General features: G+C 43.2%; 1 protein-coding gene across 2 annotated transcripts in view; it reads right to left on the bottom strand.

Annotated features, from left to right (window-relative positions):
- CAMTA1 (calmodulin binding transcription activator 1) overlaps positions 1 to 13,643 on the bottom strand; it is a 913,014-nt gene that overhangs the window by 582,380 nt on the left and 316,991 nt on the right. The window lies entirely within an intron of this gene.

Genomic DNA, 13,643 nt, shown 5'->3' with positions numbered 1-13,643 from the left:
TATGTTAGCAAAAAATAAATAGAAAAGGCATTCATTTATACCAGAATACATGGTATTCATTGCACACACTTTAGATCAATGTTAGACCTAAAATAGCTCTTTCATTTTTGTTCATCATCTTAACTTCAAAGCTACCTGAACACATTTTCCACTTAGGAATCATCTATTGAAGTTTTGGGATACCAATAGCTAAGCATAACTATGTGTCCAATACACAGTCGTTATTATCTTTTTGGTACACTACAATATTTCGTTGAAATGTTTCATCATATGCTAAACTGATATAGCAGAAATGCCATTTTTCTGTAACATAAAAAAAAATCACTAAAAAGACACCATGCATCACATGCAGACATCAGTAATGTAGATGGTTGCAAAAATTTACAGTGGTACATTAGTCACAGTAATTTGGCTTTGGAATACCAAGAACAGAAAGAAATACAACAACATTAGCAGCAGCACCAGCAATAAACAACTTTCATCGAAAAGCTTTCGCTGGCGACATTTGATAAAGTAAAACTCCTGAACTTGTATAAACAAAACAAATTAACATACAGAAACCTTTGAGGAAAAATCTACACAATATACTTCACACCAATTTTTACAGAATTCAATTTTAAAAAACATATTTCTGTCTGGGCACCTGTATTTTCAGAAGGAGCAAAGAATTATTTGGAACTAACAAATGCTACTAAACATTTTCAGTGCCAGCAGAGAATTTCAATATAGCTCCCAGCCAAGAAAACTCTTTAAACAAGCCAAATTAAGTGGTCTGTTTCATACAATATTGGCTTGTGGTTTCAAAGCCACACAAGAGGTGAAAAAAGCAATACTTAGACCAGCTGGAAAAACAGCTTCCCCTCCCCCCTACTTTTATGCTTCAAACATAGCCATTCCAACAAGATAAAAGAAAAGAATATCATCTTATCCAGATTTTCACACTCCATTTTCTGTAAAAATGCAGAGTGTCACTATTTGAAAGTGGTTACGTGTAATGAATGTTTTATTACATAGGAATAATACAGTAACAAAACAGTAACTGTTGTAAATAGGGTTAATAGTAATTCACACCAATACTGGACTAAATACTCAATTAAGCTCAGGTCATCATTGTACACCATCTGTTACTGACATGTTTCCTCCGAGCCATACCCCAGCTGAAATGATCTAGACTAAGCTAATATCCTTGTTTTTACTGCATGTCAAAACAAAGCGCACAAACAATGTGGAGAGACTGCAACAAAACAACATACCTGTTCTCTGCTTCTGCTCTTGGGCCTCGCCTTCATGTATATAGCTAAAGCGATGTTCATTCTGAAATACTACCTAATGTGCCTTCCATCTCTTTCCCTAAATAATGCCCTGCAAGGTTTGCAGAATCATACCCACCTTATGGAACACAACGAACATGGACAAGAAACTACTTCGAATCTCTTTCACCATGAAGATGAACCTACCCTATCCAAGCAACCTGACTGAATTCTATTTATAAATACAGAGAAGACACACCCTAGCAGCCAGCTTCCTGTCACTTTTCAGACAAACAGTAATATCCACCATATTGACATTTCTTCTGCGAGGCCTATATACACTAGCCCAAATTCTATCACCACCTCATTTTCAAAAAGGGAGTGGGGAACATGACTTCCTTTGTGCCTTGTATTGGGCCAAGCTACTGTAAGCACCTGAATAAAACACAGGGTCATGTACAGCCTCAGTGCACAATTCTCCAAATGCAAAGTTGCTAGGATCTGAAGTGGCTGTTCCAGAGTCTGGCCTGTGAGTAATTAATACTATGCAAACCCATACTTCTCTACCTGCTACTCAGACAGGCTGGACCATCAAGATGAACATCTCCAATTTCTCTGATATTTTTCTTTGTTTGCTTGGGCTTTTGAGAGCTTTTATTAACATTTTAACACACATCTTGATAGCACCTAAAGGCCTCATCCAGGTGGATGCCAAAACACAAGTTACAGTCCCAGCCCCAAAGAGCTTTTAGTCTGACCAGCACATGGTCATGAAATGTTTCCATATCAACTCTGTTGCACACCTGATTACTCTTTGTTAATATTTATACTTAGATAGCACCCAGAGGCTACAATCAGCCCCAGTACAAACATACATGAAGTTTCTGTCCAAAAGAGTTCAAAACCTAAGAAAAGCAAAACAAAAGAGCAGGAGGAGACATGGTTATAGTCTCAGATATACATGTGCAAATCCTAAGTGCCAACTATTCTCATCTGCCCCAAGATGTCATTAATTAGCTGATTTTAAGCATCTCAACAGAGATGGGTCTAGAGGAGAGGTTTGAAGGAGGAGAGAGCAAGGAGCCTTATAGATCAGTTCAGGGAGGATGTTCCATGTGGACAGGGCAGAACGGAAGGAGGTGCGGAGAGAGTGACACAATAAGAGACAAGAAAAGAAGTAAAAAGAGGCAGATTTGTGAATGGTCCTGAAGGTGAAAACAAAAAACTCGAACGTGATGCAGTGAAACAGTTGGACCCAGTGGAAGGATTCAAAGAGGTGGTGATATGGTCAGAGCAGTGAAAAAGGAAGGCAAACCACAGAGCTAGCTCTTGTATGGACTGGAGAGTGGGAATAGGGAAGCCAGAGAGCCAGCAGTTTTAGTTATCAAGATCAGAGATGATGAAGGCCTGGATGAGAATTTTGGTGATCTGGATAGGAAGAAAAGGATGAACCTTAGAGATTTGTATTGATTTTGTATTCTGTGTTTACAGTGCATGAACACACAGGATTTTTCATTTAAAATACAACAAAATATTAATCGTATTCTTAACAAAAGATACCTGAGTGCTTTCCAAGGCCAATGAAACAGCAAAAGAAATATAAAAGAAAGGAGCCCAATGATAGCTTAGCCACTACTACGAATACCAGCAGCTGGCAGGTACATAGCCCTTTTCCTCTGAGCATCTCTTCGCACTCTTCATATATGCTACAGGGCCATTTTCATACCTACAATATTTTTTCACCATCAGCTTTCTAGCAGAGTGTCTCAGGCATCTTGTAATAAGATCTCGTCTGAGCAGAATAATGTCAAATGTTTTACGCTCCTTCCTGCTAATCTTACTGTGCAGCAGGATAACTGCTACCTGTTTCCACTCCTAAGCGTCTGAGACGGAGCTGGATGTCACCAGGAAGTTTATACCCCAACTATCTCTCAGCTGAAGGGCTTTATGAACATTTTGATATAAGCAATAAAAAATTTATTTCCTCTCTCTACCAATTATGATTAAATCAGGCATCGTTCTCAAGACCACACCTACCACTTTTTGCGTGTGTCGGAACTAAGGATTCTTAAAGTTGATTCCATTCTCTATTGCTATACAACCTTCTGAAAAATTAACCTTTTAGCGTCAATGAAACAACAGTCTTGATTTGACAGAGCTGCAGATAGTGCTGATTAATTCAGTAAAGATATTACATATGTTGTTAGTGTTTATTCTACAAGGTTCTAGTCATTTCACCTGTCAACTCAAACTCTCTTCAAAACCTCAAAGACTGGTGTTTGTCATACCCGCTGAAGTATGCCTCATGGCTCACAAATCATCACCTTTTTAGGGCAGGTTGTGAAGAAAGTAGTGATGGGGCAGCTCCGGTCACTTCTGGAGTCCATAAAGCTCCTCAATCCTGATCAGTTTGGTTTCAGCACTTAGATACTACGTGAAATAGGAAAACCTATGCAAGACAGATTTAGACTAGGATCTGCATGGAGATGGTATTGATACCTTTGAGTGATGATTTACTTCTAGTGATGGATGTCAAAAGGTGTCCCAGTGGTTTCTGATACCTTTGCCTGGCACAGCAGCAAAGAGTCCTGCGGCACCTTATAGACTCATGCTCCGATACGTCTGTTAGTCCATAAGGTGCCACAGGACTCTTTGCTGCGTTTACAGATCCAGACTAACTCGGCCACCCCCTGACATTTGACTGGAATGTTACATCAGTGGGCATGGGGTGGCTCTGCAAGGGTTCTGCTCTTTCCTCGCTCAGAGATTTCACAGGGTGACGTTGAGTAATTTCTCTTCTTCCCTGATAATGCTCGAATATGCGGCTGTCTGGGGGTTCAGTCCCACCACCCCTTCTGTTCACTGGGCATGCAAGTCTTTGGGTGAGTGTGACGAATTATGATTAAGGCGAAGATTCTGTCATGTTTATTTTTAGTAAAAGTCACGGACAGGTCATGGGCAATAAACAAAAATTCACAGAAGCTGTGACCTGTCCGTGACTTTTGCTGCTGCGGTTCTATGGTTTCCCCCGCCACCGTGGCAGCTGGGAACTGTGGGCTTCCCCCTCTGCCAGCAGCAGCTAGAAGCTGCAGGGTGACCATCTTTCCCAAAGAGAAAACAGGACACCCCCAGCTTCCGCCTCCCCCCATGCGACGCTGTCGCAGGAACCTTGCAGGGGGCCCCCCGTCACCGGAACCCTGCCAGGGCCCCACTTGCTGCCAGCTCGAGTCCTGCAGCCCCAGGGAATGAAGCAGAGAATGTCATGGAGGTCTCTGGAAGTCACTGATTTCCATAAATGTAGCCTTAATTATGATCTTTAACGTGCATACGACAATTCTATTATTCTTTTTCATCAGCCCAGATGTTTCCGTTTACGTGCTCTCAGATTATCACTAGCACTATCAATATGGTCTTAGTTTCTTTATGGTTTTGTTTGATTGGATATGCTGAATTGATGAAGGGTGAGACACTGAGTCATTTTGAAAAAAGAAAAGGAGTACTTGTGGCACCTTAGAGACTAACAAACAAGTCATTTTGACTTTGTCCGATTTTGTTACAGCTACTTTTGTCACAAGGAACTAACTACACGAAACACTAAATATAGAAATCAATCATGAAAAGTTCTATACACCCACTTGATTGGGCTGAGTAATTTTTTGATGGGTGATTAGAATATCATTCATTTTCTCATTACCATCATCATTACAGCATGAGTGGGTGTCCAGATTGTGTACCTGGCCTAGTACAATTTCATGATGATTTTGCAAGGCTGAAATAAACACACACACACACACACACACACACACACAAACAACTTTCCTTCTATTACACAGCACGGAACAAAGTAAGATGTCACTGGACAACACATAGCTAATATGGTTTGGTTAAAAGTCTAGTAAGTTACAACCTTCTGTTCCTATTTTAAAAAAAAGCCTCTTACAAATCTTGGGAAAGTCTCTGACTTTGATAGCAGTGTTTCAAGTTGGTTTAATGCCTATAGAAACCAGCTGTTTCTTGGATATCTTCATAAAAATGAGGAACAATTTTAACCTGATATAAATTGTTCCTATATTTCTCTCTTGTTGTAAGAAAAAATAGAGAAGGTAGGTCTCCGGTGCTTATCTCTGTCTCACACAAACACAGCCAGGAGTAATAAATTGATGGTTACAACAAGGCTGAAGAGATCAAGATCCGATACAAATCCTCAGAATGCACATTTGGTATATTACAAAACCGAATCTCATCGAAAGGCTTTGCGTGTATACTTACATTCAGGAACACCACTCAGACTTTTACAGGATATTCAAGATTGCAGGAGGAAGGAAGTTGCAGACCTGAACTTAGATTCTTCTGTGATCACAGGTTCTTACTGGACGATTCTAGTTTATGTTTATGGAGGGTTTGCAAGGGAAACAAATTAAACCTGTGCTGCATTTGGTCAGATGTGAAAAGCAATTTTGCTTTTTTTTTATTCTTCACCTGGAACCACAGCAATAATAAGTAGGACTAGATGGAAACACCAATTTACTTTATTTGATTAGCTCCTAGTTTGCAGCTCCACAGCCATCTTCATATCATTAAAATAAGTCTATACTGGAAATAATAAAATAGTATTTTAATATTATTGCATAATGGAAAGAATACGAACCAAAATAATTGACAAATATTGCAAGGTCTAGCTCCTCTTGCACTTTTACTGCTGATATATGGTCAGGCAAATTAAAAGAATACTGGGAACATATTTGTTATGTTTCACATGTAAGTGATTTTCAGTGTTTTAAAAACAACAATTCATAGTTCTCCTAATAATTACTCAATTACTATATTTACAGAAAACCAGTACCTCAAAAATTACTTTTTGCTTTTAACTATGCGTGTACTATATTTGTGCCAGCTTCCCATCAATAGAAAGCATCATAGTTATTAAAAGTAGGTAATATTTCTTTGCTTGTGCATTTTAATATTTAGAACTGAAATTTATTCACTGTCTGATAAACCAAATATATCTCCTTGTTATCTCCTTGATAATTCTGACCCATAGACCAAGCTATAGCTGAGCATGTAATTAGCTGACTATATAAGCAGCTGTGACAGAAGGTCTGTCAAATTTTGAAATCTTGGAGTCTAATTATTTTTTTAAGTGGAAATTTTATTCACATGTTCTAGTTACATCAAATGGGTCTTAAAAGGATATATTTATATAAACATACACACCTGAGAATGTTTAAGCAAATATTGGCATGCCTTGTACCTGAGTTTCCTCCACACAAGGAGGTCTGATGGATTCTGAGAGCTTGGGGAGGGCAAGTCAGGGGAGGGATTGGATCTCTACCCCTGCTCGGATCGCTACCCCTTCCTGCTTCTCCACGTGGGCACCAATGATACTGCCAAGAATGACCTTGAGCGGATCATTGCGGACTACGTGGCTCTGGGAAGAAGGATAAAGGAGTTTGAGGCGCAAGTGGTGTTCTCGTCCATCCTCCCCGTGGAAGGAAAAGGACGGGGCAGGGACCATCGGATTGTGGAAGTCAACGAATGGCTACGCAGGTGGTGTCGGAGAGAAGGCTTTGGATTCTTTGACCATGGGATGGTGTTCCATGAAGGAGGAGTGCTGGGCAGAGATGGGCTCCACCTAACGAAGAGAGGGAAGAGCATCTTTGTGAGCAGGGTGGCTAACCTAGTGAGGAGGGGTTTAAACTAGGTTCACCGGGGGAAGGAGACCATAGTCCTGAGGTAAGTGGGCAAGCAGGATACCGGGAGGAAGCACAGGCAGGAACGTCTGTGAGGGGAGGGCTTCTACCTCATACTGAGAATGAGGGGCAATCAGCAGGTTATCTCAAGTGCCTATGTACAAATGCACAAAGCCTTGGAAACAAGCAGGGAGAACTGGAGGTCCTGGTGAAGGCAAGGAATTATGACGTGATTGGAATAACAGAGACTTGGTGGGATAACTCACATGACTGGAGTACTGTCATGGATGGTTATAAACTGTTCAGGAAGGACAGGCAGAGCAGAAAAGGTGGGGGAGCAGCACTGTATGTAAGGGAGCAGTATGACTGCTCAGAGCTCAAGTATGAAACTGCAGAAAAACCTGAGAGTCTCTGGATTAAGTTTAGAAGTGTGAGCACCAAGGGTGATGTCATGGTGGGAGTCTGCTATAGACCACCGGACCAGGGGGATGAGGTGGATGAGGCTTTCTTCCGGCAACTCGCAGAAGCTACTAGATCGCACGCCCTGGTTCTCATGGGCGACTTTAATCATCCTGATATCTGCTGGGAGAGCACTACAGCGGTGCACAGACAATCCAGGAAGTTTTTGGAAAATGTAGGGGACAATTTCCTGGTGCAAGTGCTGGAGGAGCCAACTAGGGGGAGAGCTTTTCTTGACCTGCTGCTCACAAACCGGGAAGAATTAGTAGGGGAAGCAAAAGTCGATGGGAATCTGGGAGGCAGTGACTATGAGTTGGTCGAGTTCAGGATCTTGACACAGGGAAGAAAGATAAGCAGCAGAATACGGACCCTGGACTTCAGGAAAGCAGACTTCGACTCCCTCAGGTAACTGATGGGCAGGAGCCCCTGGGGGAATATCGTGAGGGGGGAAAGGAGTCCAGGAGAGCTGGCTGTATTTCAAAGAATCCCTATTGAGGTTACAGGGACAAACCATCCCGATGTGTCGAAAGAATAGTAAACATGGCAGGCGACCAGCTTGGCTTAACACCGAAATCCTTGCGGATCTTAAATATAAAAAAGAAGCTTACAAGAAGTGGAAGATCGGACAAACGACCAGGGAAGAGTATAAATGTTGCTCGGGCATGTAGGAATGAAATCAGGAGGGCCAAATCACACTGGAGCTGCAGCTAGCAAGAAATGTTAAGAGTAACAAGAAGGGTTTCTTCAGGTATGTTGACAACAAGAAGAAAGCCAAGCAAAGTGTGGGCCCCTTACTGAATGAGGGAGGCAACCTAGTGACAGAGGATGTGGAAAAAGCTAATGTACTCAATGCTTTTTTTGCCTCTGTCTTCAGGAACAAGGTCAGCTCCCAGACTGCTGCTCTGGGCAACACAGCATGGGGAGTAGGTGGCCAGCCCTCTGTGGAGAAAGAAGTGGTTAGGGACTATTTAGAAAACCTGGACGTGCACAAGTCCATGGGGCTGGATACGTTGCATCTGAGAGTGCTAAAGGAGTTGGCGGCTGTGATTGCAGAGCCATGGGCCATTATCTTTGAAAACTCATGGCGATCGGGGGAAGTCCCGGACGACTGGAAAAAGGCTAATGTAGTGCCCATCCTTAAAAATGGGAAGGAGGAGGATCCTGGGAACTACAGGCCAGTCAGCCTCACCTCAGTCCCCGGAAAAGTCATGGAGCAGGTCCTCAAGGAATCAATCCTGAAGCACTTACACGAGAAGAAAGTGATCAGGAACAGTCAGCATGGATTCACCAAGGTAAGGTCATACCTGACTAATCTAATCGCCTTCTATGATGAGATTACTGGTTCTGTGGATGAAGGGAAAGCAGTGGATGTATTGTTTCTTGACTTTAGCAAAGCTTTTGACACGGTCTCCCACAGTATTCTTGTCAGCAAGTTAAAAAAGTATGGGCTGGATGAATGCACTATAAGGTGGATAGAAAGCTGGCAAGATTGTTGGGCTCAACGGGTAGTGATCAATGGCTCCATGTCTAGATGGCAGCCGGTATCAAGTGGAGTGCCCCAAGGGTCGGCCCTGGGGCCGATTTTGTTCAATATCTTCATAAATGATCTGGAGAATGGTCTGGATTGCACTCTCAGCAAATTTGCAGATGATACTAAACTAGGAGGAGTGGTAGATACGGTGGCAGGTAGGGATAGGATACAGAGGGACCTAGACAAATTGGAGGATTGGGCCAAAAGAAATCTGATGAGGTTCAACAAGGACAAGTGCAGAGTCCTGCACTTAGGACGGAAGAATCCCATGCACCGCTACAGACTAGGGACCGAATGGCTAAGCAGCCGTTCTGCAGAAAAAGACATAGGGGTTACAGTGGACGAGAAGCTGGATATGAGTCAACAGTGTGCCCTTGTTGCCAAGAAGGCCAATGGCATTTTGGGATGTATAAGTAGGGGCATAGCCAGCAGATCGAGGGACGTGATCGTTCCTCTCTATTTGACATTGGTGATGCCTCATCTGCAGTACTGTGTCCAGTTTTGGGCCCCACACTACAAGAAGGATGTGGAAAAATTGGAGAGAGTCCAGCGAAGGGCAACAAAAATGATTAGGGGTCTGGAACACATGACTTATGAGGAGAGGCTGAGGGAACTGGGATTGTTTAGTCTGCGGAAGAGAAGAATGAGGGGGGATTGGATCGCTGCTTTCAACTACCTGAGAGGTGGTTCCAAAGAGGATGGCTCTAGACTATTCTCAGTGGTAGAAGATGACAGGACAAGGAGTAACGATCTCAAGTTGCAGCGGGGGAGGTTTAGGTTGGATATTAAGAAAAACTTTTTCACTAGGAGGGTGGTGAAACACTGGAATGCGTTACCTAGGGAGGTGGTAGAATCTCCTTCCTTAGAAGTTTTTAAGGTCAGGCTTGACAAAGCCCTGGCTGGGATGATTTAATTGGGGATTGGTCCTGCTTTGAGCAGGGGGTTGGACTAGATGACCTCCTGAGATCCCTTCCAAACCTGATATTCTATGATTCTAGGGCAGGGTCTGGGGGAGCGCAAGGCCGGTAGAGTCTCAGAGCCTAAAGGGGGAAAGTGCGGGACAGTGGGAAGGCAGTAGGAGCCTTAGGCCTGTGGGGAGAGGCAGTGGGAGTGCAAAGCCTGTGGGGGCCCTGGGAGACTGGAACACCACCCCGCCCATCATTTCCTTACTAGCCACAGTCCCCTTCCCTCCTGAGGGTCTACAGAGCCTAGAGCCAGCAGAGATGGGGGAGGCAGACCAGCAGCAGGAATTGCACCTGCTGCTCAGGGCCCAGCCAATGTGAGGGAAGGGGTGATTCATAGATTCATAGATATTTAGGTCAGAAGGGACCATTATGATCATCTAGTCTGACCTCCTGCACAACGCAGGCCACGGAATTTCACCCACCCACTCCTGCAAAAAACCTCACACCTATATCTGTGCTATTGAAGTCCTCAAATCGTAGTTTAAAGACTTCAAGGAGCAGAGAATCGTCCAGCAAGTGACCCGTGCCCCATGCTACAGAGGAAGACGAAAAACCTCCAGGGCCTCTTCCAATCTGCCCTGGAGGAAAATTCCTTCCCGACCCCAAATATGGTGATGCGACAGAGCAGATGGGTTTGTGCAGCCCATGAGATGCAGGCCCCCAGGCTGCTCTGGTGATGCTGAGCTGAGGCTGCGTGGGGCCTGTTTGATACTGTCCAAAGGGCCTGTTGCCAAGTGAGGTTAATGGAAAAGTGGTTTCTGTTTCCACATGTATTTATCCTTTAAGGTCCCTTACTCCTCTGCAGGGTTGACCTGGAATATTGCACTGGCAGCCAAGCAAATCTTCCCCACACTCTCACTACAGCGCTCACCATTTCTCCCACTAGGAAATGGACTCCGGGCTGAAATTTGAAATACAAAGCAGAGCCTCCTAGGTTTGAGGATCTGTTGGGGAGAGGAAGGCTGGTATATGTTCAGAGCGGGAAACAGGGAGTGTGGAAAAAGGAAAATATTTTTAAGCAAATATCTGCAATCTGTTGTGTAAATGTAGACTGTAAGTTTATTTCCAAGTACCTACTGTCATGTGCAATCTTGAATTTTCATGAACATGTCTGTCTAGAGCAGTGGTTTTCAACCTTTTTCATTTGCGGACCCCTACGAAATTTCAACTGGAGGTGGGGACCCCTCTGGAAATTTGAGACGTAGTCTGCAGATCCACAGGCGTCTGTGGACCACAGGTTGAAAACCACTGTTCTATGGTAATGACAACCTTTCGCAGACCCCTTAGACATAGTTGTAAACCACTGGTCAAGAAGGCAGAAAATAGGGAGACAGGAATTATTGTAACTACATAAAATACAAGAGTCCAGATATAATTTTTATAACATATTTAAAGAAATAGGTTGCCTACATTTGTTGGGAATTAATTATGCATTATTGATTGTTAATATTAGTTATTAATTATATATTACTTAATATCAGATGTCATTCTTCCTAATGTACACTTAATAAAAAGAAAAGATGGGAGACTCTCCCCTCTGGAGTGGGTCATTAATCAAACGCAGGCCAGCAGAAAGCCCTGTTTTCTTTTTTTCCATCCTACTGTCATGCACACTGAATACATTTATCAACCAGAGATACAAAAGGACAGTGGTGAATAAAGTAATTTAATTGTATCCCTTCAAGTGGAGAGGCACTGGAAACTGACCCTGACGGTATGCAAATACTGAAAGCATGTGTGATGTGAAACAAAAATTATCTATAATTACTACAGCTGTGCTGCCCAGAGCAATGCCGATAATACAGGGCTGCTGATTTTTCATCTGAATAGAGTGTTTTTCAGGCGCTCACAATGTTGTAGCTGGCCCTTGTATTGGGCTTAAATCTAGCACACAGGTGTTCTCAGCCCACAAAGTCCATCTTTTTTATAAATAATTATAATCGCTGGATGGAACATCCTAGCACTGTGTGTCTGTAACACCACATCCTCTTAGCAGGTTACTAGGGAAAATATACGTGTAAATGGGGTCTGCTGGCTCACACAGACTGTTTACTCATTACTTGAGCTGACTGAAAAATCTGAACTTTTTGTCCCAGAAAATTTCAAATGAAACAAAAAAAAATCTTCATTTCCTATGAAATTACAGGTTTCAGAGTAGCAGCCATGTTAGTCTGTATTCGCAAAAAGAAAAGGAGGACTTGTGCCACCTTAGAGACTAACAAATTTATTTGAGCATAAGCTTTCGTGAGCTACTGCTCACTTCATCGGATGCATTCAGTGGAAAATACAGTGGGGAGATTTATATACATAGAGAACATGAAACAATGGGTGTTGCCATACACACTGTAACGAGAGTGATCACTTAAGGTGAGATATTAACCAGCAGGAGAGCGGGGGAACCTTTTGTAGCGATAATCAAGGTGGGCCATTTCCAGCAGTTGACAAGAATGTGTGAGGAACAGTGGAGGGTGGAATAAACATGGGGAAATAGTTTTACATTATGTAATGACCCATCCACTCCCAGTCTCTATTCAAGCCTAAGTTAATTGTATCCAGTTTGCAAATTAATTCCAATTCAGCAGTCTCTCGTTGGAGTCTGTTTTTCAAGTTTTTTTTGTTGAAGAATTGCAACTTTTAGGTCTGTAATTGAGTGACCAAAGAGACTGAAGTGTTCTCCAACTGGTTTTTGAATGTTATAATTCTTGACATCTGATTTGTGTCCATTTATGCTTTTACATAGAGACTGTCCAGTTTGACCAATGTACATGGCAGAGGGGCATTGCTGGCACATGATGGCATATATCACATTGGCAGATGTGCAGGTGAACAAGCCTCTGATAGTGTGGCTGATGTGATTAGGCCCTATGATGGTGTCCCCTGAATAGATATGTGGGCACAGTTGGCAACAGGCTTTGTTGCAAGGATAGGTTCCTGGGTTAGTGGTTCTGTTGTGTGGTTGCTGGTGAGTATTTGCTTCAGGTTGGAGGGCTGTCTGTAAGCAAGGACTGGCCATTCTCCCAAGATCTGTGAGAGTGATGGGTCGTCCTTCAGGATAGGTTGTAGATCCTTGATGATGCGTTGGAGAGGTTTTAGTTGGGGGCTGAAGGTGATGGCTAGTGGCGTTCTGTTATTTTCTTTGTTGGGCCTGTCCTGGAGTAGGTGACTCCTGGGTACTCTTCTGGCTCTGTCAATCTGTTTCTTCACTTCAGCAGGTTGGTACTGTAGTTGTAAGAATGCTTGATAGAGATCTTGTAGGTGTCTGTCTCTGTCTGAGGGGTTGGAGCAAAGGCGGTTGTATCGTAGAGGTAGGAATATAGTGTTGAGGTAGGAATAGCTGTCAGTAGCTTTCCGGTATAGGGTGGTGTTTATGTGACCATCGCTTATTAGCACCGTAGTGTCCAGGAAGTGGATCTCTTGTGTGGACCGGTCCAGGCTGAGGTGGATGGTGGGATGGAAATTGTTGAAATCATGGTGGAATTCCTCAAGGGCTTCTTTGCCATGGGTCCAGATGATGAAGATGTCATCAATATAGAGCAAGTAGAGTAGGGGCGTTAGGGGACGAGAGCTGAGGAAGCGTTGTTCTAAGTCAGCCATAAAAATGTTGGCATACTGTGGGGCCATGTGGGTACCCATAGCAGTGCCGCTGATTTGAAGGTATACATTGTCCCCAAATGTGAAATAGTTATGGGTGAGGATAAAGTCACAAAGTTCAGCCACCAGGTTTGCCATGATATTATCGGGGATACTG

This window comes from Chelonia mydas, chromosome 18, assembly GCF_015237465.2.
Source record: "Chelonia mydas isolate rCheMyd1 chromosome 18, rCheMyd1.pri.v2, whole genome shotgun sequence".
Taxonomy (NCBI): domain Eukaryota; kingdom Metazoa; phylum Chordata; order Testudines; family Cheloniidae; genus Chelonia; species Chelonia mydas.
This window is presented reverse-complemented; position numbering and strand designations above follow the sequence as displayed.